General features: G+C 44.3%; 1 long non-coding RNA gene across 2 annotated transcripts in view; it reads left to right on the forward strand.

The window, feature by feature from the left end:
- LOC138854372 (uncharacterized) overlaps positions 1-26,840 on the forward strand; it is a 704,854-nt gene that overhangs the window by 344,687 nt on the left and 333,327 nt on the right. The window lies entirely within an intron of this gene.

A 26,840-nucleotide genomic window follows, 5' to 3' on the forward strand; every position in this document is an offset into this window, starting at 1 on the left:
TTATTATTATTATTATTATTATTATTATTATTATTATTATTATTATTATTATTATTATTATTATCGTGTTAAGCTAAACTTGATTCTTCAGATTCTTTTGAAAGTATAAAGTGAAATTTCAGATCCTTCAGGACTTTTAAGATCGAATATCAGATCATTTTTCGGACTTTCAAACTCCAGTTTTAAATTCTGAAGAGACTTTAAGCCCAAATATTAGATCGTTTAGAACTTTTAAGAGCTGATGGAAGAACCTTCATGTATTTTCCCCGACAACATCAGTTAGAAATATTGCTAATTTAGCTAGATTACTCGCACTAATGTTCACTAAGATGAGTTAGCGGTAAGTTTACAGATCAGTGAGATTGATCAGTGAGACTGGGCAGTGAGATTGATCAGTGAGACTGGGCAGTGAGATTGATCAGTGAGACTGGGAAGTGAGATTGATCAGTGAGACTGGGTAGTGAGATTGATCAGTGAGACTGGGTAGTGAGATTGATCAGTGAGACTGGGCAGTGAGATTGATCAGTGAGACTGGGTAGTGAGATTGATCAGTGAGACTGGGCAGTGAGATTGATCAGTGAGACTGGGAAGTGAGATTGATCAGTGAGACTGGGAAGTGAGATTGATCAGTGAGACTGGGCAGTGAGATTGATCAGTGAGACTGGGTAGTGAGATTGATCAGTGAGACTGGGTAGTGAGATTGATCAGTGAGACTGGGAAGTGAGATTGATCAGTGAGACTGGGCAGTGAGATTGATCAGTGAGACTGGGTAGTGAGATTGATCAGTGAGACTGGGTAGTGAGATTGATCAGTGAGACTGGGTAGTGAGATTGATCAGTGAGACTGGGTAGTGAGATTGATCAGTGAGACTGGGTAGTGAGATTGATCAGTGAGACTGGGTAGTGAGATTGATCTGTGAGACTGGGTAGTGAGATTGATCAGTGAGACTGGGTAGTGAGATTGATCAGTGAGGCTGGGCAGTGAGACTGATCAGTGAGACTGGGCAGTGAGATTGATCAGTGAGGCTGGGCAGTGAGATTGATCAGTGAGACTGGGTAGTGAGATTGATCAGTGAGACTGGGTAGTGAGATTGATCAGTGAGGCTGGGCAGTGAGATTGATCTGTGAGGCTGGGTTGTGAGATTGATCAGTGAGGCTGGGCAGTGAGATTGATTAGTGAGACTGGGCAGTGAGATTGATCAGTGAGACTGGGTAGTGAGAATAGTGAGACTGGGCAGTGAAATTGATCAGTGGGACTGGGCAGTGAGATTGATTAGTGAGACTGGGCAGTGAGATTGATGAGTGAGACTGGGCAGTGAGAACAGTGAGACTGGGCAGTGAAATTGATCAATGGGACTGAGCAGTGAGATTAATCAGAAAGAGTCAGGGTTTTTAACCACCAGGTGATTTTGAAAAGTCAGTTAACAGGTCACAATTTTAACAGGTGAATAGGTCATGTCAGGAGGTCCTCCCCCCATCATTATTCATGACCTCCGATTTAAATCTTTCAGCAAAGTTACACCTGAAACCAATCTCAACTTAGCAAATAACGCTTAAACACTTTACGAAAGGAGAATCAAAATGAATCCTTGAAAACCATCGGTAGTTTGGCTTTTGTATATACAAACAATACATTGATCTTTATCTCCTGGATTATCAATTAAATATATCAGAATGTTTTTAAAATATTAATCTGAGAGTAGATCCCCAGGCGCCTGTGACCAGAGGCGAGAGAACAAGCCCCCAGGCGCCTGTGACCAGAGGCGAGAGAACAAGCCCCCAGGCGCCTGTGACCAGAGGCGAGAGAACAAGCCCCCAGGCGCCTGTGACCAGAGGCGAGAGAACAAGCCCCCAGGCGCCTGTGACCAGAGGCGAGAGAACAACCTTTCAGCTAAGTTCAACGGCCAGACAGTGCTCTATAAACCTTGTGTGTTTATTGCTTAGCTTTGTGATAATATAATAATAATAATAATTAGCCTTTTTTTTATTTTAGCTGCAATATTTTTTCCTGGTTTTGCCTAGACGCGTTTAAAGCAAAAATGCCACTTCACGTGAGATTAAACTTCATAGTTTATTCAGTGAGGCGCTGGTAAAGGACGTGATTTTGGTTAACGATGATTGGGCACTACTTAACGATGACGTGGCGACGATTAACGTAAAGGTAACACTAGTTGATGGACGGTAGTATCGCTGGTTGAACGCGGCACTATATTACGACGATTTGTCGCTGGTTAACGGAGGCGTGGCACTGCTTAACGGAGATTTGGCACTGGTTAACGGAGCAGTGACACCAGTGTGCTAGAGAGTGGCACTGCTGGATAGCGACAAAGCTACACTGATGAGCCACGATGCGACGCAACTGAAGTGGCACCCCGGGCCTGTGGGTCTAGTGCCTGGGCATCGCGCCCCGGGGAGGAGGATGAGGAGGAGAGGGGCAGAATGCCACATTCACCATTATTATTCATCCAATTATATTTCTCTAAATACGTGTCCGTTTCAGGAGCAGTTCAAAAGATGCTCTAGCAGGTGATGGAGGGGCATTTTGCTAGTTTCTTCTAACATATCGAGCTTAGAAAATGTTGGATAATCAGCAGGTGGGCTCTGGTGGCCCCGCCTAGGGGCACAGAAGCGAGTCACAACACGAGAAAAAGCACGTTGAGTGACACCAGCTGGAGGAGGTGGGCGGGGCCTATGCTTTGCTGGACACACCCACCTCGCACTTCTGGGGACAGACGGATGAACAAACGGGCGGACGAAAGGAAGGACACACAAACACACACACACACACACACACACACACACACACACACACACACACACACACACAGGAGATTACTGCAAAAGCTAAAGGATCAGGCACATATAACAGGAAGAGCACTGCAGTGGATCAGAGAATATCTGACAGGGAGGCAACAACGAGTCATAGTACATGCGAGGTATCACAGTGGGCGCCTGTGACAAGCGGGGTTCCACAGGTGTCAGTCCTAGGACCGGTGCTATTTTTGGTACACGTGAATGACATGACGGAAGGGTTAGACTCAGGATTGTCCCTGTTTGTAGATGATGTGAAGTTAATGAGGAGAATTAATTCGAATGAGGATCAGGCAGGACTAGCTTGGTCAAGCAACTGGCTCTTCGAATTTAACCCCGCCAAATGCAAAGTCATGAAGATCGGGGAAGGGCAAAGAAAACCGCAGAGTATAGGCTAGGTGGCCAAAGACTGCAAACCTCACTCAAGGAGTATAATATTGAGCACATCTCCTGATGCGCACATCAACCAGATAACTGTTGCAGCATATGGGCGCCTGGCAAACTTGAGAATAGCGTTCAGATACCTCAGTAAGGAATAATGTACGTCAGGCCCATACTGGAGTATGCAGCACCAGTTTGAAACCTACACCTGATCAAGTACGTCAAGAAATTAGAGAAATTGCTAAGGTTTGCATCAAGGCTAGTTCCAGAGCTAAGGGAAATATCCTACGAAGAAAGATTAAGGGAAACCAGCCTGACGACACTGGAGGACAGGAGGGTTAGGGAAGACATGATAACTACATACAAAATACTGTAAGGAATTGACAAGGTGGACAGAGACAGGATGTTCCAGAGAGGGGACATAGAAACATGGGATCACAATTAGAAGTTAAAGAATCAGATGAGCCAGAGAGATGTTAGGAAGCATTTCTTTAGTCAGAGTTGTCAGGAAGTGGAATAGTCTGACAAGTGACGTAGTGGAGGCAGGAACAATACATAGTTTTAAGAAGAGGTATAATAAATCTCATGGAGCAGGGAGAGAGTGTGGACCTAGTAGTGATCAGCGAAGAAGCAAGGCCAGGAGGTCTGGATCAACCCCTGCAACAACAAATAGGTAAGAACACGCACAGATCTGGTTACGAAATGTGTCCACATTATGATAATCAGTGGCACTGTCGCCTCCACTAACATACATCACTCCCTAACCACCTCGTTCAAGGGCAAGACAGACTCCCTCTAGTATTACATCCCTAAGCATTACCTTACCTTTCAAGGAGCTGCCTTAATGCTACTGAAGGGCTCTTGATTCAAGGAAATCAAGCAACCATTCCCTTCCTGGGCATAAACCAGATTACTCCCCACATTTCCCTTTCCTCTGACACCTTAAGCCTCGAGTTTAATGAGTGTAAAACGAAATCCTGTAATTGTTTTACATGATAGTAGGATTGCTGGTGTCCTTTTTTCTATCTCATACACGTGCAGGGTTTCAGATACAACTTGTTACTTCTACGTACACTTAGGTCACACTATACATGTGCGAGCATATATATACACACACCCTTCTGGGTTTTCTTCTATTTTATTGCTAGTTCTTGTTCTTGTTTATTTCCTCTTATCTCCATGGGGAAGTGGAACAGAATTCTTCCTCCGTGAGCCATGCGTGTTGTAAGAGGCGACTAAAATGCCGGGAGCAAGGGGCTAGTAACCCCTTCTCCTGTATATATTACTAAATTTAAAAGCCGAAACTTTCGTTTTTCCTTTTGGGTCACCCCGCCTAGGTGGGATACGGCCGGTGAATTGAAAAAAAAAATTATAATTGAAATGTTCTTGTAAAGATTCAACAGAACACAATATGGGGATGTACCAATTCCCTAGATCAAGAGCCCCTCACCACCATCAAGGGGAAGCTCCCTTGAGGGGAGATTTAGGAGTTGAGGTGTTGTTGACTGGTGGTGGAGAGGTTAAGGCCAGCCTTAATGACTCCCTAGTTTAGTCAATAGGCTTTAAACCCCCATTAACCAACAGTCTATCACTCAAACGACTGAGTTCGACAGGTAAGACAGCAATGATGTTGTGGCCCCGTTACAAGACTAATGACTTCTACACAGGTATCTTTACTAGTAGACATCACCGTCTATAATGCTACTGTCTATAATGCTGTTAATAGACACTACCATGTATAATACTGTATTAGTAGACATCACCGCCTATAACACTACTGTCTATAACGCTGTTCGTAGACACCGCCGCCTATAACACTGTTCACAAGTGTTATAGACCAGATAGCCAGCACCACGAACTGCTCATCAAATAACAATAGCTCCTGTCAGGTTATTTCCCCTGTCAAAATATAAAAAAAATCGCTTCTTACTCGCGTGATAGTCTCCCTTTAGACCGAAAATGTCGTAGTTTTTTTTTTTCTTCCATTTTTTAACTTGTGTTATTTGAACAATTTAACCCGTTTATTTTTTTTTTTTTGCCTTTTCCCCTAGCACGTCCCCCTTTTTAAAGAAAAAGGGGGTATTGCCCCCTCAAATTCATCTTACGCCTAAATTCCTTCTTATAAATTTACAAAAATCAGGAAATATTAAACAAAAGACAGCGATAAACAAAATGCTTGCTACAGACACTACCTCTCACGGAATAAAGAGGATTGAAACCCCTGGCAAGCCACTTGAATGAGTTATGAAGTTTCAAAACCTTTTGTTCTGAGCATATTTCTGTATAGCGCCCTTTAGAGTTTATTGTCATTGTGAATTTTTTCAAAATAGTGGCTATGTTAAAACATAAGAACATAAGAAAGGAGAAACACCGCAGCAGGCCTGTTGGCCCATACTAGGCAGGTCCTTCACAATCCATCCCACTATCAGAATATTTGCCCAACCCAATTTTCAATTCTACCCAAGCAATAAGCTTTGATAATTCTATTAACCTAGGTAGTAGGTTGGTAGACAGCAACCACCCAGGGAGGTACTACCGTCCTGCCAAGTGAGTGTAAAACGAAAGCCTGTAATTGTTTTACATGATGGTAGGATTGCTGATGTCCTTTTTTCTGTCTCGTAAACATGCAAGATTTCATGTACGTCTTGCTACTACTACTTACACTTAGGTCACACAACACATACATGTACAAGCATATATATATATACACACACACACACCCCTCTGGGTTTTCTTCTATTTTCTTACTAGTTCTTGTTTATTTCCTGTTCTCTCCATGGGGAAGTAGAACAGAATTCTTCCTCCGTAAGCCATGCGTGTTGTAGGAGGCGACTAAAATGCCGGGAGCAAGAGGCTGGTAACCCCTTCTCCTGTATATATTATTAAATGTAAAAGAAGAAGCTTTCTTTTTTCCTTTTGGGCCACCCAGCCTCGGTGGGATACTGGCGGTGTGTTGAAAGAAGAATTCTATTAACTCGTGTGCAAGTCCCACTCAAATCCAACTCCTGTCACTCGTGTATTTACCCAACCTAAATTTCAAACTACCCAAGGTTTTAGCCTCAGTAACCCTACATTACAGATGTTTGGTAACATCGTCTTGATTGTCTTAAACACTCGTGCGTCTTATATGCCGGAAAATACTTGTAATTAAGCCTAAGCCTAGTTCACAACAACAGTATCTTCACAATGCAAATTTGCTCAGCAAATTTGCAAATTTAAACTTATGTTATAAAGAGTAATATATCCACTTAGGCTTCAAACTACAATCCTGAGACATTCACTTTATTCACTTGTCTCCTAGTATTATTCCTAATGCTAGACACACACACACACACACACACACACACACACACACACACACACACACACACACACACACACACACACACACACACGTACGTGACGAGGTGTCAGAGTGGGCGCTTGTGACAAGCGGGGTTCCACAGGGGTCAGTCCTAGGACCTGTGCTGTTCTTGGTATATGTGAACGACATAACGGAAGGGATAGACTCAGAAGTGTCCTTGTTTGCAGATGATGTGAAGTTAATGAGAAGAATCAAATCGGATGAGGATCAGGCAGGACTACAAAGAGACCTGGACAGGCTGCAAGCCTGGTCCAGCAACTGGCTCCTTGAGTTTAACCCTGCCAAATGCAAAGTCATGAAGATTGGGGAAGGGCAAAGAAGACCGCAGACACAATATAGTTTAGATGGCCAAAGACTGCAAACCTCACTCAAGGAAAAAGATCTGGGGGTGAGTATAACACCGAGCATATCTCCTGAGGCGCACATAAATCAGATAACTGCTGCAGCATACGGGCGCCTGGCAAACCTACGGATAGCGTTCCGATACCTCAGTAAGGAGTCGTTCAAGACCCTGTATACCATTTACGTCAGGCCCATACTGGAGTATGCAGCACCAGTTTGGAATCCACACCTAGTCAAGCACGTCAAGAAATTAGAGAAAGTGCAAAGGTTTGCAACAAGACTAGTCCCAGAGCTACGGGGATTGTCCTACGAAGAAAGGTTGAGGGAAATCGGCCTGACGACACTGGAGGCCAGGAGGGTCAGGGGAGAGATGATAACGACATATAAAATACTGCGCGGAATAGACAAGGTGGACAAAGACAGGATGTTCCAGAGATGGGACACAGACACAAGAGGTCACAATTGGAAGTTGAAGACTCAGATGAATCGAAGGGATGTTAGGAAGTATTTCTTCAGTCATAGAGTAGTCAAGTCGTGGAATAGTCTAGAAAGTGAAGTAGTGGAGGCGGGAACCATACATAGTTTTAAGGCGAGGTATGATATAGCTCATGTAGCAGGGAGAGAGAGGACCTAGTAGCAATCAGTGAAGAGGCGGGGCCAGGAGCTATGACTCGACCCCTGCAACCACAAATAGGTGAGCAAATAGGTGAGCACACACACACACACACACACACACATGGTGGGTGCAGACGTGGGTGCACAAGGCTCCGAGAACCTTCGTGTTTGAGGCGTGCAATAACCGCCTCCTGGAGAGCGAAACGTTTCCACAATAAAATGTCACATTAGTTGCACTTGTGTCCTTTTACTTAACGACTTTATCGTGAAGGAGTAATGTAACGAATGATGGACATAAAAGGTATATTAATTCCTCTTCGATATTTTTTTTTTGGTATCTATATCCGACTAATTCAAAGAGTACGTTGTTAGTCATTATGAGTCGAGGACTCTCAGTGGTGACATGGAATCAGGAATAATCAGAGTCAAACTCATTGTCATAAGTCAGCCTTGGTTTTCTTAGGAAGGCAAAAGATTCAGTGTACAATAGTAATGGGAGTCATGCCTAAATAGGTAGCAATGGCAGCTTAAGCAAGACGGGTGGTAGCAGAAGCCTTAACATAATCAGTATCAATAAGATGAAACAACTTTAGGTAAATAGGTAGTAACACGAACTTTAGGTAAATAGGTAGTAACACGACCTTTGGGTAAATAGGTAGTAACACGAACTTTAGGTAAATAGGTAGTAACACGAACTTTAGGTAAATAGGTAGTAACACGAACTTTAGGTAAATAGGTAGTAACACGAACTTTAGGTAAATAGGTAGTAACAGGAACTGTAGGTAAATAGGTAGTAACAGGAACTTTAGGTAAATAGGTAGTAACACGACCTTTGGGTAAATAGGTAGTAACACGACCTTTGGGTAAATAGGTAGTAACACGAACTTTAGGTAAATAGGTAGTAACACGAACTTTAGGTAAATAGGTAGTAACAGGAACTTTAGGTAAATAGGTAGTAACACGAACTTTAGGTAAATAGGTAGTAACAGGAACTTTAGGTAAATAGGTAGTAACAGGAACTGTAGGTAAATAGGTAGTAACACGAACTTTAGGTAAATAGGTAGTAACACGAACTTTAGGTAAATAGGTAGTAACACGAACTTTAGGTAAATAGGTAGTAACTCGAACTTTAGGTAAACAGTTACACAAACTTTAGGTAAATAGGTAGTAACAGGAACTTTAGGTAAACAGGTAACGGGAACCTTAGCTACACAGGAAGTAACGGAAAACAAACCATACCCCGGCCGGGATTGAACCCGCGGTCATAGTCTCAACTCCAGCCCGTCGCATTAGCCACTAGACCAGCTAGCCACAATAAGAATCTTATTGTGGCTAGCTGGTCTAGTGGCTAACGCGACGGGCTGGAGTTTTGAGACTATGACCGCGGGTACAATCCCGGCCGGGGTATGGTTTGTTTGCAATCGTGTCATTACGATTTCGTGAGTCAGTAACGGAAAACTTTACTAAATAGATCGTAACAGGAACCTTAGCCAAAATAGGTATCGTCAAGTGAAAGGATTGTGACCATTACTAATTGCAAGCTTGTGGTCTCGGTGTTTGTAAAGTAAAGGGCGATCGTCAACGCTGGCATCGTAAATATGTCTCGGGGATGTTTTACAATGGAGTTAAAGTTCTGAGTACCCAGTGTCTCTCTCTCTCTCTCTCTCTCTCTCTCTCTCTCTCTCTCTCTCTCTCTCTTTGTCGTTATTATATTGTAATTTATAGTTTAGTTCATCACACTTTCCCCACTTTTTGGAAGAAGTTCACACACACATATATATATATATAATCTCACTAATAATGAATCAGTAAATTCTAAGGCACTAGGGTCTTTCGCACTGTCACCAGTACTTCATCAGGAGCTATGCAGTTTGCAACAGGCAAATTAAAAATAAATTCTCAGAGGTAGATATGGTGGGCACAGTATCCTGCTCATGTCAGAGACAGAACATGTTGCCCACCGCAACTCCTACTTACCACTAAGAATTTCCATATTGCGTCATAGCTCCTGACGAAGTTCTGGCGAAAGTGCAAAAGGCCTTGAGCTAGTTTGTAAACACCTAGTGGTTTGTTTTGCATATGTATATTTACACATATTTAACATATGAGTACTTTTATGTATATGTGCCTAAATACATATGTATCCACAGAAGTACATATGTATTCGTCAAAATATTACACCTCACAACAGCGCGTGAGAGTAAATAAGATAAACATTACCGCTGTGCTCTTTGTAATGTGTACAACTGAACACCAATAATAAGAGGAGCGTCACTTGACCTTAATTACCTGTGGTGTCAGTAATTAATGGTTTGTGAATGATGAGCTCGAGCGTCTGGCAGCCACGTGCAGCACCTGGTAGGGGATAGGGAGGGAGGTAAGGATGCAGTTATCTACGGGTCACTCAACGTAAACATTACGTGACGTCACCCCGGCAGCGAGAGGGTCGCTAGGAAACAAAATAATTGTATATTTGGGATAAAAATATATATAATGTCGTGCCGAATAGGTGAAATTGGTGAATTAGCAAGAACTCATTTAAAATTAAGTCCTTTATAAAATTTTCTCTTGTACGTAAAAATTAATGATTTCGTACCAAAAGAACCTTAGAAAACTTACCTAACCTTATTATAACAAGTGCCATTTAATCTAGCATATTTCATCTAAATATATTTTGGCTAATTTTGCAATAATTTAATAAACACAATGAAATATACTTTTTCATTAGGTTCAGAAGGATTTTTTGCGAAATTATTGCATACATAAATTTTCGCTTGCCTTATTCGGTAAGAAGAGCATTTCTATTTAAGCCAAAATCGCAAGTTTTACCTATTCGGCACACACACAAACACACACACAAACACACACACACACACACACACACACACACACACACACACACACACACACACACACACACACACACACAGTGTGTTACACTTCGTTCATATTCAATCTGATCAACATTGGGCAACTCTAATCTGTCCAAGTTCACCCAAACTGCAACCCACCTTAGCCCCCTCTAGCCCATCATAACCCACCCTAGCCCACTCTAACCCACCATAGCTGCTGAAGGATCTTTCAGTGTCACCCGACACCCCGTCAAAGGCTGGGTCGAGGTATGTCTGTTATGAGATGACACGGCGTGGCACCTACTGGTGATGGATCTCCCATACCTTCCCCTTCCCTCCCCTGCCCTCCTCCTTCCCTCGTCCTTCCCTCCGGCCTGTATTTTTAGTTAGATTTCAATATATGTTCAGTGTGGTTTCAATGTATGGTTAGGTAAATACACGAGTGGGTGTGAGTTGGACCTGACTAGCTTGTGCTAATGGGTCTGATGCCGTGTTCCTTTCTTAAGTGGATGTGACCTGCCCTGACTATGCTTGGGCCGGTAGAGGACTTGGGCCTGCCTCGCATGGGCCAGTAGGCCTGCTGCAGTGTTCCTTCTTTCTTATGTTCTGCTTATGTATGTTTAGTTGGGTTTATATGAATGTTTCGCTGGGTTTCTGTATATGTTTAGCTGGGTTTATATGTATGTTTAGTTTGGTTTATGTTTTGCTGGTCTTTGTTCGTGTTTTAACAGTGATCCTAACTTTCTTTACTCCACTTCTTCCTCTACGCCACTTAATTCCCTAGCCCCGTTCCCTTCACTTCCCCCTTCCCCTGCATCACTTCCCCTACCCCCCCTCCCCTTTCAATCCCTATTCTACGCCACTTCCTCCTACCCTCTCAACTTTATGCTACTTTTCCCTAACCTCCTCGACGCCATGTCCCCTACCCCTTTTCACTTCCCCTACACCCTTCCCTTCACTTCCCTCTTTCCCTACGCCACTTCCCGCTTCCCCCTTGCCTTTCCTCCTTCATCAGAAAAACACGAGACAGTAACGAGGTTCTAATGAGGATAATTTTGGCAAAGATTTCGTAGTGGTGTGAGTCTGTGTTCAAATATATTTACCCGCTCATTAGTCAGACTGAGGAGCGATGATGGGTGAGGGAGGGAGGTAACGAGGTGGGGGAGGGAGGTAACGGAGAGGTGGGGGAGGGAGGTAACGGAGAGGTGGGGGAGGGAGGTAACGAGGAGGTGAGAGAGGGAGGTAACGAGGAGGTGAGGGAGGGAGGTAACGAGGAGGTGAGGGAGGGAGGTAACGAGGAGGTGAGAGAGGGAGGTAACGAGGAGGTGAGGGAGGGAGGTAACGAGGAGGTGAGAGAGGGAGGTAACGAGGAGGTGAGAGAGGGAGGTAACGAGGTGAGAGAGGGAGGTAACGAGGAGGTGTGGGTGGGAGGTAACGAGGAGGTGAGGGAGGGAGGTAACGAGGAGGTGAGCGAGGGAGGTAACGAGGAGGTGAGAGAGGGAGGTAACGAGGAGGTGAGGGAGGGAGGTAACGAGGAGGTGAGAGAGGGAGGTAACGAGGAGGTGAGAGAGGGAGGTAACGAGGAGGTGAGAGAGGGAGGTAACGAGGAGGTGAGAGAGGGAGGTAACGAGGAGGTGAGAGAGGGAGGTAACGAGGAGGTGAGGGAGGGAGGTAACGAGGAGGTGAGGGAGGGAGGTAACGAGGAGGTGAGGGAGGGAGGTAACGTGGTGAGGGAGGGAGGTAACGAGGAGGTGAGGGAGGGAGGTAACGAGGAGGTGAGTGAGGGAGGTAACGAGGAGGTGAGGGAGGGATGTAACAAGGAGGTGAGGGAGGTAACGAGGAGGTGGGGAGGGAGGTAACGAGGAGGTGAGGGAGGGAGGCAACGAGGTGGTGGGGGAGGGAGGTAACGAGGAGGTGGGGGAGGGAGGTAACGAGGAGGTGGGGGAGGGAGGTAACGAGGAGGTGGGGGAGGGAGGTAACGAGGAGGTGGGGGAGGGAGGTAACGATGAGGTGGGGGAGGGAGGTAACGAGGAGGTGAGGGAGGGAGGTAACGAGGAGGTGGAGGGAGGTAACGAGGAGGTGGGGGAGGGAGGTAGGTAACGAGGTGATGGGGGAGGGAGGTAACGAGGAGGTGGGGGAGGGAGGTAACGAGGCGGTGGGGGAGGGAGGTAACGAGGTGGGGGAGGGAGGTAACGAGGTGGGGGAGGGAGGTAACGAGGAGGTGGGGGAGGGAGGTAACGAGGAGGTGAGGGAGGGAGGTAACGGGGAGGTGAGGGAGGGAGGTAACGAGGAGGTGAGGGAGGGAGGTAACGAGGTGAGGGAGAGAGGTAACGAGGTGGTGGAGGGAGGTAACGAGGCGGTGAGGGAGGGAGGTAACGAGGTGAGGGAGGGAGGTAACGAGGAGGTGGGCGAGGGAGGTAACGAGGAGGTGAGGGAGGGAGGTAACGAGGAGTTGGGGGAGGGAGGTAACGAGGTGAGGGAGGGAGGTAACGAGGAGGTGGAAGAGGGAGGTAACGAGGAGGTGGAAGAGGGAGGTAACGAGGAGGTGTGGGAGGGAGGTAACGAGGAGGTGTGGGAGGGAGGTAACGAGGAGGTGTGGGAGGGAGGTAACGAGGAGGTGTGGGAGGGAGGTAACGAGGAGGTGTGGGAGGGAGGTAACGAGGAGGTGAGGGAGGGAGGTAACGAGGAGGTGTGGGAGGGAGGTTACGAGGAGGTGGGGAGGAAGGTAACGGGGAGGTGAGGGAGGGAGGTAACGAGGAGGTGGGGGAGGGAGGTAACGAGGAGGTGAGGGAGGGAGGTAACGGGGAGGTGGGGGAGGGAGGTAACGAGGAGGTGTGGGAGGGTGGTAACGAGGAGGTGTGGGAGGGAGGTAACGAGGTAAGGGAGGTAACGGGAAGGGGAGGGAGGGAGGTAACGAGGAGGTGGGGGAGGGAGGTAACGTGGAGGTGGGGGAGGGAGGTAACGAGGAGGTGGGGGAGGGAGGTAACGAGGAGGTGGGGGAGGGAGGTAACGAGGAGGTGGGGGAGGGCGGTTACGTGGTGGTGGGGGAGGGAGGTAACGAGGAGGTGAGGGAGGGAGGTAACGAGGAGGTGGGGGAGGGAGGTAACGAGGAGGTGAGGGAGGGAGGTAACGAGGAGGTGGGGAGGGAGGTAAGGAGGAGGTGAGGGAGGGAAGTAACAAGGAGATGGGGGAGGGATGTAAGGGGGAGAGGTGAGGGAGGGAGGTAAGGGAGAGAGGTAAGGGAGAGAGGTGAGGGAGAGAGATGACGGGATAGTGAGAGCCAGGACCCGTCGCTAGCGAGGCCAGGAGCCGTCGATAGCGAGGCCAGGAGCCGTCGATAGCGAGACCAGGTGTTAGTGATTCGACGCATGGGAGTCGTTACCTCAATTAGTCCCGTTATCTGTCACTGCTGAGGACAAGCACATTGCTGCCATGCTGTCTACCACTCTCTGACACGCTGTCTGCCACTTTGTCAAGCTCTCTGCCACCGCAAAACAATGGTCTACTTTCAGGGTTGTATCTGTTCTTGTTGCCACCTCCATAGTAAGAATTATAGCAACCATGCTGAGTTAGGTGCTAGAATTAATAACTCCGGGTCCTCACTGCTGACTGAATTATTTGCCATACTAATGACAATAACTTGGTAAAATTGCTCTGTAAATGCCGCCGCCACCATCACTGTTACTACTGCTACTATTACTACTGCTATTACTACTGCTATTACTACTGCTACTATTACTACTGCTACTACTATTACTACTACTATTACTACTGCTACTACTATTACTACTGCTACTACTATTACTACTGCTACTACTATTACTACTGCTATTACTACTACTACTGCTATTACTACTACTATTACTATTACTACTACTAGTATTACTACTGCTACTATTACTATTACTACTGCTACTACTAGTATTACTACTGCTACTATTACTACTGCTACTATTACTACTGCTACTATTACTACTGCTACTATTACTACTGCTGCTATTACTACTGCTACTATTACTACTGCTACTACTATTACTGCTACTACTACTATTACTGCTACTACTACTATTACTACTGCTACTACTACTATTACTGCTACTACTATTACTACTGCTACTACTACTATTACTACTGCTACTATTACTGCTATTACTATTACTACTGCTACTATTACTACTGCTACTGCTATTACTACTGCTACTACTATTACTACTGCTACTACTATTACTACTGCTACTACTATTACTACTGCTACTACTACTATTACTACTGCTACTACTACTATTACTACTACTACTATTACTACTGCTACTACTACTATTACTACTGCTACTACTACTATTACTACTGCTACTACTATTACTACTGCTACTACTACTGTTACTACTACTATTACTACTGCTACGACTATTACTACTACTACTATTACTACTGCTACTACTACTGTTACTACTGCTACTACTATTACTACTACTACTATTACTGCTACTACTACTATTACTACTGCTGCTACTATTACTACTACTACTATTACTACTGCTACTACTACTATTACTACTATTACTACTATTACTACTGCTACTACTATTACTACTACTGCTACTATTACTACTACTATTACTACTATTACTACTATTACTACTATTACTACTATTACTACTGCTACTACTATTACTACTACTGCTACTACTATTACTACTACTATTACTACTATTACTACTACCATTACTACTACTGCTGTTATTACTGCTGCTACTATTACTACTGTTACTATTACTACTACTACTGGTAATGGCACTAAAGTCGTTATATGTTTCATTCTCCTACATGGCGGGTTATTTATGAATTGTTCCAGTCACGGTATTGTACCTTTTTATTCTTAATAACAATGATCTGGTCTTGATCATTACTGATTCCATGTCATCAGTAAATGTCCTTGACTCTGAAAATGACTCACTGCAGAAACCAGGTTAAAACATCAGCGTTTAGAGAGAGAAATTAATGTACTTCTTGTATGAGTTCCATCACAGAATTACTTGTGTGTGATGAATTTGAGAAACATGAAAGGAGAAACATGAAAGCATCCCTGACTTGCTTGTATCAAACGTTAGAAGTAATAATAGATAAGTAAATAAATTTGAATGTCCTTGGAATACAGTTAGAAGGCTGAGTAAATCCATAACTCACTAACACGAAAATAAATGAGCACGTTTTACGGAGTAACTAGCAATGTAGCGAGTAATGTAGTAGCTAGGCTTAAGCTTGGTCGCAAATACTTCGGGCAGTTTGACAAGCATGACTTATGGTCATTCTCTTCATTATTACGTGCGAAAAGGTTTAGGGGAGAATATATTTGCAAATAGATTTTTTTTTTTAACTCGCCGGCCGTATACCACCGAGGATGAGTAACCTATAAAAAAACGAAAGCTTTTCTTTTTATATTCAGGAATTTATACAGAAGATGGGGTTACTAGCCCCTTGCTCCTGGCATTTTAATCGCCTCTTACAACTCTCATGGCTTACAGAGAAAGGATTCTTAGAAAATTGTGTAAGTTATATTTGCACAAGTTATATTTTACACAGCAGTTTAGCTGGTACGGTAGAATTATTGAATACAGTTCAATCTTTTCTATATTGCGTACTGTTATTGGCACCATTCCTATCGGTTGAGTTTCATGGAATTTGCCAATTTACAATTGCTTCATCCATCTTACTCTCTCTCAGGATCCAAAAACTTCAAGATTTTTTCACAGTATTGGCAACACTGGACTTACAAAAGGATCTGATACGATAAACAATGAATTAACATTTAGAAAGCTACCAGATATCATAAACTATTCAGCAGCAACTTACATATAGAAGATCCTTACGACGACGTTTCGATCTGTTCTGAAACTTTGCCACGCCACAGGTCGGGCAGGAAGGATCAAAACGTCTCATAAGTGCTTGTTTTAAGATAGTTATTCCAGCCACAGTATTGTGACCTGTTAATCATCGTAAGATATGTACTATTTCAAGCTTTGATTACTAATAACAGATAATCAACACCTTTGTTGACATCAAGTGGAGTTCCACGAGGAAGTATCTTGAGTCCCATACTGTTCCTGTGCTATGTAAATGATGTATGGTTATTAGTTTTAAATATAAACTCTGTGTGAATTCGATTCTTTATAGTGGCCTGATTCATCAGGCCAGCAACCAGGAGGCCTGGCCTGGGACCAAGCCAAGGGGGCGGTGACCCCGGAAGTGACTACAGGTAACCTCCAACCATTTTTCCTTAGTTTTCACGTCACTACGCTTTCTATATACATAGCCCCTCCTCCCCTCTCTCTCTCTCTCTCCAGGAAGATCTGTTTGTGACTTGATACAGCCCATTGGGTAGGCAAAACGTTCCAGTAAAGAATTATGCTGGATATGTCTCTCTTTGTCCATCGTGTCTGTATTTTATAACATTTCTCTCAAAGCTTCCTATACTATAACTTCCTACACTATAACTTCCTACCTCTCCCATAACCTATTTCGTCTCTCTTCCATCATCCTCTACCCATGTAATACCCACCTCAGAAGACCTCCGTAGAGATACCCAACTCCCTCTCATCACTCATCGGCCTGACCACTCGGCCAGAGGTCAGGTCATGGTCCTGTGACCTAGCCAGCACCGGAAGGTCAACAACAGGTCAAGTGCTGCTCACTGACCTCCACGCGCCCACCAGGAAGGGGATATAGGCCCAAAAAAAAAGTCACCTAGGACAGCGGGAGCAATTTAAGGCTGCTCCTTCGAGCAACAAAACAAATACATGTCTGTATAATCCGTTTTTTTTTTTTTGTATGGGGGTGAACAAATTAATTTCAGTATATTAACATTGCCTAATAATGGATATATAGCACCGGTAAGATAGAAGGTTGCTTACTGGGACAAGTTGACATGGGCGTTTGTGATAATATAAACTGTTTACTAATGTCATTAGGTACACGGATACCTGTTATCCAAAACGTGAATACATGTACTTTCAGCAGGTACTGCAGTTTCTGGACTGAAGCGTTTTCTTATACAGGTTATGCCATTCAAGGATTGGCGTTGTCTAACACATGTTTTCTTCTGAATCAGTTCCTCAACAGTCGTCCTACACGGGTATCTGTTTCTTACTGCTAGGTAAGGAGTAAGGAAACCCGTTCCCTTCTCTTTCATATACTGGCTCCCTTCTCTTTCATATACTGGCTCCCTTCTCTTTCATATACTGGCTCCCTTCTCTTTCATATACCAACATGTCGGTTCTCTGAACCATTCATCTACAAAACTTCTCTTTCATATACTGGCTCCCTTCTCTTCCTTCTTGTGTGTGACTAGTTAAAACCGACAAGTTGATACTTGAGATATTTGGACAACATTTTTTTCTGAGTTATCGACTAGTTATTAGTCCAAGTCGAACTGAAACATAGTTGTGCCTTTTCATTCTTTGCCTCTTCATGTCAGGTAATGGAACCTTGTTGGTTCGACTTGACGCCCACATTCAGGCTCCGCCCTCTCTTGGCATTACCTGACCTTCACTGATCACCTCTCCACCACCTGACCTGACCTGTTCTGACCTCAAGAGACTTGTGTACTTCCTAAGGTGATGAGTCTGCTTGTTTTTGTGTAGTTGATAAATCCCTAATCAATTTGAATGATAAATTCCCACTCCGGGTAATAAATCTCTGTGGGGAGATAAATCCTCACTGTGGGTGATGGTGTCTTATAGCAGGTGATAGTGTCCCATTGTGGGTGATAAATATCTACTGTCACCTGTAGTCTCTTCCGAAGTCACCACCGCCGCTGCCCGATCCCAGACCAGGCCTTCTAGGTTGCTGGATCGATCGATAAGACTGTTGACGTACCGCCGCCCGCAGACGAAAGTATGCACCACAATCCTGCTAATGAGGAACTGATCTGAGGATTTCGTCGAGTTCCCTCTTGAAGACAGCCAAGGGATTGCATGAAGGGAGGGTGCTGAAGAGTCGTGGACCCTGTACACTTAATGAATTCTCTCGATGTACTCATTACTTCCCTTCTTTTCACCGGAGGTATCTTGTATTGTCTGCCAAGCCTCTTGTTTGTATGTAGGTATTTCGGTGTGAAGGTTTTGGACCAATCACTCCAGAATCCTCCAGTTGTAGATTATCATGCATCTTTCTCGCTTACGTTCTGCGAAGTTCTCTGTACATTTTCCAGCTCTGCGATTTCTTCTGCCTTGAAGGGGACCGTTAGTATACAGCAATATTCCAACCTAGAAAGAACGGGCGACCTGAAGAGTATCATCATTGGCTTGGCATCTCTTGTTTTGAAAGTTCTAGTTATCCAACCTATCATTTTCCTTGCACTTGTGATAACATTGTTGTGCTCATTGAACATTAGATCTGTGGGGGATAAATTCGAACAGTGGGTGATAAATCCCCTTATGGGCGAAACCTCGTATCATACTGATGCTATACAAAACCGATAAGTTGATAAACAAGACACTTGGGTATTTTTATTGCCGAAATGTTTCAGTCGGATGCATTCACACGGTTGTCAGTGTCTTGTTTATCAGGAAAACCTCGTTTGGTACCGGATTTTCCTGCTATTTTTTTGTTTTAAACAGCCACGGTCTATCATCTGTCAGGTGTAAACTAGAGTTGCATGAAAAGTATGAAGAGTTATTTTCTCTACTAAAATGAATGCAGCAGGCCTACTGGCCTATGTTAGGCAGGTTATTGTAGTCTGTACCCATCTTCCGAGCAAATTTAAATAAACAGTAAAAGGAAGAGAAGGACTAGACAATAAATACTGGTGGATTAATATACTTGCTAATAGATGGGTGGTCTGATAGATGTCAGGCTGATAGACCGTCTGGCTGATAGTATTGACGAGCATCTGATGAGACAGGTGGGTTGATAGACTGTCTTACGTGGGCCTCTGTAAGACAGGTGGGAATGTGGGGGGGGTTTGAAACCATGGCGAGTGAGTCGTAAAACTCTCTGGTTTGTTTTCAGTCGTATTATTACGGTTTCAGGAGTCGGCGTGGCCAGGCTTCCGATAAATGACTTCCGTCGGTCCCGTCTTCACGACGGAAGCCCCGACCACTCACGCTTGCCGACGCAACAATGCATTTTTTTTGGCCAGACCGGCGTGGGTCAGGCGCAGGTCAGACGACATAAGAGTAGCAACTCAATCTGGCGCCACCTTAAGCAATTACAGCTCTTGGGACGAGAGGTGACAAGGTTGACCTCGTGACCCCCACTGACCTCAGCTGTGACCACAACACAGTGCCGGATATCCGATTGGCGCACAAGGATGGGAGTGTCTTCTGTCAGCATTGTTTGACCAAATCTATAAACTGAGTAACTTTGTAAGCAAACCACGGAACGGGTGGGTTTCGAACCCATGGCGAGTGAGTCTTAAAACCAAATCCCCACCCGTTCTGTGGTTTATTTGCAATAGTTTTATTACGATTTCGTGAGTCGTGTAACTTTGTGTTATGTCCGTCTATCTAAAATCTATCGACTGACCAAGTCTGTCGATTGCGTAGCTTTGTACTGATGTCTGTCGATTGTGTAGTTTTGTACTGATGTCTGTCGATTGTGTAGTTTTGTACTGATGTCTGTCGATTGTGTAGTTTTGTACTGATGTCTGTCGATTGTGTAGCCTTGTATTCATGTCTGTCGATTGAATAACTACGCACTGATGTTCTCTATTTGTCTTTGTTGACAAATTAAAACACACATACAACTCTTGGGTATCTTTATTGTAGCAACGTTTCGCCCACACAGTGACTTCATCAATAAAGATATACACAAGTGTCGAAGTATGTGTCTAATTTATCAACATTCTTGTCGGTTCTCTGAACCATTTATCAACATTCTTGTCTTTGTGTTAAAATTAAATTGTCATGAAAATTAAAGATCGGTGCTTAATTCAACATTACTTCTCATTACATAATTGACAGAGTTGAATGCCAGTTTGAAATTGATAATATTTAATGTGAGTCGCAAATTGCGTCGTTCATGTCTAGAACGACGCCGACAGAATGTTGGCTAGGTGGACACAGATACAACTAATGTGACTTTTATTGTGGTAAGGTTTCACGGTCCAGGAGCTTTACGTTGCCACAATAAAGCATTACATTAGTTGCATCTGAGTTCATTTACCTAATACTGTTTCTGTTGTCTGTTCTAACAGCCGTTCTATGCTTATTCTTAATTTAATTCACACTTCTTTTGCCTCCTACGTACATTTTTCCCCCCCCTGACATGACTTGCAGATAGGTAAAATGAACATTATTGCTTACTCTGTCCTTGCTTTTGTTTTGACTACTAATGTGTTGAGGAAGTTGTTATATCTGCTGCATTATCACCCACTCGTTGACATGTCTCTTAAGATTTCGGTCGGATTTTTAACCCCGGAGGGTTAGCCACCCAGGATATTCCAAGAAAGTCAGTGCGTCATAGAGGACTGTCTGATTTACTTCCATTGGGGTCCTCAATCTTGTCCCCCAGGATGCGACCCACACCAGTCGACTAACACCCAGGTACCTATTTGCTGCTAGGTGAACAGGACAACAGGTGCAAGGAAACCTGTCGAAATGTTTCCACCCGCCGGGAATCGAACGCGGGCCCTCCGAGTGTGAAGCGGGAGCTTTAGCCACCAGGATAACATTAAGCGTTTTGGAAACCTGAAGTTTTAAATAGTTTTCTGGCAGCAAATTTAATTTGCTTAATGAACCACTGTGGGGGTAACGCAGCTCCCTGTAAATATTGTATATTTTTAATCTTTCGTCCTATAATTTTGATGGCATATACGAGAAACATGGAAGGTGTTGCAGTATTTTTCGCTAGTTGGCCATGGGAAAAGAAATGTCTTATTTTTAGGCATATAAGGCGCACCTTGTTTGTACCACCAAAAAAAGTCTTTGGAAAAATCACCCTGCGCCTTATATGCTCAAAGTCAAGGGCAGGTTTTCGGTTACGCTTTAGCGTAAAATAAGAGGGTAATTAACCCCTATATATCCTTACTGATTTATAATACTTCTGTCATGCGCCTTATATGCCGGAAAATACGTTATTGTATTTTCACTGTTGTCAAATATTAGGGTCGATCCATTAATCCGAACGTCAACAACTTAATGGAATTAGTGAGATTGCATTATTGAGAATGACTTTTAGTTAACAATGCTCTCTATAGAGGCAGACCTGTGGTTTTGCAATGAGTAATCTTCTCTCGGCTCAAACCTAGCTAATTCGTGTATACAATGCTTTGGTATTAAATTATTACCTCGTATATTCCTGAAAATATCTGGGTGAGATATGTGGGTGACATCTTGGGGTGGCCAAAAGGACACCCTTTTGAAAGTACCATGGATAAATTTGCGTCCTTCCGTCAAATTCAAATATGAATTGGAAACCAAGGGGAAAAACACCCTTTCCTTGACGTCTAGTTAGCTAGATTAGACCCGCAAATGAAGACTTATATCGGGATACCTGGGAGATTTACGATCTGGCTGGGACGACTACTGGAGAGAGCCAAGAGGTGTACCAAGCCAGGAAAACATCTCGGAGGCTTCTCGTCACGACATATTTATCCACCTGTCGACAAACTACGGTAATGAGAATTTATTAGGCGGAAAATAATCGGGTGAAATATTGTGGTGGAGGAGAGTGTCAGTGGCTGCTTGGTAGTTACTGAGCAGGATGCTGAAGTCATGAGGCGACGACGTTAATACTGGCTATAATAAAGAAGTGTGTGAGTAATATATGTAGACCGGCAATTAGGTGAAGGGACACATTTGTAACGTTTGGGTATTTTAGGCTACGTTTCACTCGTCGGGAGCATTATCAGGTCTCAAAGTGCATATCAGGCCAGGACAAGGAGTGTATATACAGCAACAGAGATGATACAACATGTGACGACAGGTGAGATTACTGGATTTAAAACACAAGGCAACACTTAATGTTTATGTCTAATCGAGGCTTAGCTATTAAATGATTTTTTTTAACACGCTGGCCGTCTCCCACCGAAGCAGGGTGACCCGAGAAAAGAAAAACTTTCACCATCATTCACACTATCACTATCTTGCCAGAGGCGGACAGACACGACAGTTTAGATGTCACTCCGTACAGCAAATATCCCTACACCCGTCCTTCAGAGTACAAGCAATGTATAGTTATATTCATTTATGAGCATTAATTCTAAAGAAACACCTTTCGGAAATGCTCTTGGTGTTACTGTTTACACAGGTGCGATTTCGGAAGTCATGGTACTCAGTAATTTACAAAGGGTTGCAATTATTCAGAGAGAAAAAACGCAGTCCGTATCACTTGCTCTGTGTGTGTTTCCACGAAGACACAAACATTACGATAACAAGCATCACTAAGCAGGGGTGACCCATCAGACATCACCCGATGATGATAAATTAGACACATGTGCAACTCTTGGGTATCTTTATTGAGGAAACGTTTCGCCACACAGTGGCTTCATCAGTCCATACATAGGAGAAACTTGAAGAACAGGAGGAGAATGAGGTAATCAGTCCCTCAACCTTGAGTCGATGTGTTCAGTCCATCAATCTTGAGTAGAATACGGCAGATGAGCGGAGAAGCAGCTTATAAACCGTATTGCAGGAGAGGTGTAGCAGTCATAGGTAGTGTCACATTTGTTCAATGTGGAAGTAGGTTGTGCCCAAGAATTAGGCAAGCGAAGAATTCCTAAGTATTAAGATCCCAAGAAGTTGCAGTGTCTGCAACTTCTTGGGATCTTAATACTTAGGAATTCTTCGCTTGCCTAATTCTTGGGCACAACCTACTTCCACATTGAACAAATGTGACACTACCTATGACTGCTACACCTCTCCTGCAATACGGTTTATAAGCTGCTTCTCCGCTCATCTGCCGTATTCTACTCAAGATTGATGGACTGAACACATCGACTCAAGGTTGAGGGACTGATTACCTCATTCTCCTCCTGTTCTTCAAGTTTCTCCTATGTATGGACTGATGAAGCCACTGTGTGGCGAAACGTTTCCTCAATAAAGATACCCAAGAGTTGCACATGTGTCTAATTTATCAACATGTCGGTTCTCTGAACCATTCATCTACAAAGACATCACCCGGCAGGGATGACCCATCAGACATCACCCAGCAGGGATGACCCATCAGGCATCACCCGGCAGGGATGACCCATCAGGCATCACCCGGCAGGGATTGACCCATCAGACATCACCCGGCAGGGATTGACCCATCAGACATCACCCGGCAGGGATTGACCCATCAGACATCACCCGGCAGGGATTGACCCATCAGACATCACCCAGCAGGGATGACCCATCAGACATCACCCAGCAGGGATGACCCATCAGACATCACCCAGCAGGGATGACCCATCAGACATCACCCAGCAGGGATGACCCATCAGACATCACCCAGCAGGGATGACCCATCAGACATCACCCAGCAGGGATGACCCATCAGACATCACCCGGCAGGGATGACCCATCAGACATCACCCAGCAAGGATGACCCATCAGACATCACCCGGCAGGGATGACCCATCAGGCATCACCCGGCAGGGATGACCCATCAGGCATCACCCGGCAGGGATTGACCCATCAGACATCACCCGGCAGGGATTGACCCATCAGACATCACCCGGCAGGGATTGACCCATCAGACATCACCCGGCAGGGATTGACCCATCAGACATCACCCAGCAGGGATGACCCATCAGACATCAACCAGCAGGGATGACCCATCAGACATCACCCAGCAGGGATGACCCATCAGACATCACCCAGCAGGGATGACCCATCAGACATCACCCAGCAGGGATGACCCATCAGACATCACCCAGCAGGGATGACCCATCAGACATCACCCGGCAGGGATGACCCATCAGACATCACCCAGCAGGGATGACCCATCAGACATCACCCGGCAGGGATGACCCATCAGACATCACCCGGCAGGGATGACCCATCAGACATCACCCAGCAGGGATGACCCATCAGACATCACCCAGCTTACAAAATAGTCATTGTACTTCCCAGCCTCCAAAACAAGTCTAATTTTTTATGACCGTAGAAATTAAACTTCAAGAACACCTCAGATTTCAAGTAACCGCAACAAAAACTGCGCAGTTTACATGCAATAAAATACTGTTAATCACAAGAGAAAGCCACTAACAACTGCGTATTTCGGGCCGTAGACTACTTGCTTTCACATGGATGTTGAATGTTCAAACCCCTGTTTTTCAAAAACCTCCTTCACGCCCTCTCTCTCTCTCCAACCCTTCCCGACACCCCTTTAGTCCCAGCTCTTTTCCTTTTTTTTTTTTCTGTAGTTCTTTCCTCTCCCCATCTGTCTACTCTTCAACTATCCCCCTTTTCCCTCACCCTTAGTGAGTCTTTCCTGAGTCTCTCTTGTCTTGACCCCCTCTTTTATCCCCTGGATGAAAGGAGGTAAAATATCTATCTGTCCGATAGATATCCCCCCCCCACCCCTCGCCATTATTTTTACTTTTAATTACGTTGCGTTAGAGTTCTGAAAATACTGTGTGGCATGGCTCTTGGACGCTCTCAGTGGTTCAGTACGAGTACAGAGCAAGTTATCGTGGCAACGTTTTGCCATGTGTAGAACATAACAACATAAGTAAGAAGGAACACTGCAATAGGCCTACTGACCCATGCGGAGCAGGTCCATGTCCCCCCCCCCGGATTAGACCAATGTGGCCCCCCGGATTAGCCCAATGACCCACCCAGTCTGGTCACCTCTACTCAAGGATGGAGCACTGAACCAGACCCAGCAGCACAAGCTAGTCATGTCCAACTCACACCCACCCACACCCACTCATGTATTTATTTAACCTATTTTTAAAACTACGCAACGTTTTAGCCTGAATAACTGTACTCGGGAGTTTGTTCCACTCATCCACAACTCTATTACCAAACCAGTGCTTTCCTATATCCTTCCTGAATCTGAATTTTTCCAACTTGAAACCGTTGCTGGGAGTCCTGTCTTGGCTGGAAATTTTCAGCACGCTATTTACATCCTCTTTATTTATTTCTGTTTTCCATTTATACACCTCGATCATATCCCCCCTAATTCTACGCCTTTCGAGAGAGTGCAGATTCAGGGCCCCTCAGTCTATCCTCATAGGGAAGATTTCTGATACATGGGATCATCTTTGTCATCCTCCTCTGTACGTTTTCCAGAGCATTTATATCCATTCTGTAATAAGGTGACCAGAACTGAGCAGCATAGTCTAAATGAGGCCTAACCAAGGATATATAGAGTTGAAGAACAACCTGAGGACTTCTATTATTTTATACTTCTAGATATGAAGCCAAGAATTCTGTTAGCTTTATTGCGAACACCAATGCACTGTTGTCTTGGTTTTAGATTACTGCTAACCAGAACTCCTAAATCCTTTTCGCAATCAGTAGTATTAAAATCTACATTATTTAGTTTATATGTGGCATTGTTATTTAACTGTCCAACATTTAGAACTTTGCATTTGTCTATAATAAACTGCATCTGCCACTTCTCCGACCATTGCATCAGTCTATTCAAATCATCCTGGAGTGCTCTAGTGTACTCATTAGAATGAATTGGACGGCCTGTTTTGGTGTCATCAGCAAATTTGCTTATGTCGCTATTTATTCCCTCATCTATGTCGTTTATGTAAATTGTGAACAACAACTGGCCTAACACTGACCCCTGAGGAACACCGCTTGTGACGTGCCCCCAATCTGATTTCTCCCCATTTATGCAAACTCTCTGCTGTCTATTTGTCAGCCATGCCTCTACCCAGGAAAAAATTTCTCCTCCTATTCCGTGTGCCTTAAGTTTCCTCAGTAGCCTCTGGTGTGGAACTCTATCGAAAGCCTTACTGAAGTCCATATACACAATATCATATTCATTACCATGATCTACCTCCTCAAACACCTTAGTGAAAAAAGTTAATAAATTCGTAAGACAGGAACGCCCCTTTGTAAACCGTTTTGAGATTCATTAATCAATTTGTGCCTGATGGCTACGAATTACTTCGGCAATTATTGATTCCATAAATTTTCCCACTATGGAGGTAAGGCTTATTGGTCTATAGCTCGAAGCCAAGGACCTGTCGCCTGCCTTGTAAATAGGTATTACATTTGTCATTTTCCACTTATCAGGCACTATGCCAGTTTGTAGTGATATGTTAAAAAGGTTAGCCAAAGGTATGCTAACTTCCTCTTTACATTCCTTTAACACCCTTGCAAACAGTTCATCAAGGCCTGGGGATTTGTTAGGTTTTAGTTTCTCTATTTGTCTGAGGAGCATGTCACTAGTTACCGCAATCGTATATAGTTTATCATCATCCTGTTCTACATAATCTATTATTTCAGGAATATCACTAGTATTTTCCTGGGTGAAAACTGAGAGGAAGTAGGTATTGAGAATTTCACACATATCCTTATCACTGTCAGTGAT

Source organism: Cherax quadricarinatus, chromosome 56 (assembly GCF_038502225.1).
Source record: "Cherax quadricarinatus isolate ZL_2023a chromosome 56, ASM3850222v1, whole genome shotgun sequence".
NCBI classification, from domain to species: Eukaryota; Metazoa; Arthropoda; class Malacostraca; order Decapoda; family Parastacidae; genus Cherax; species Cherax quadricarinatus.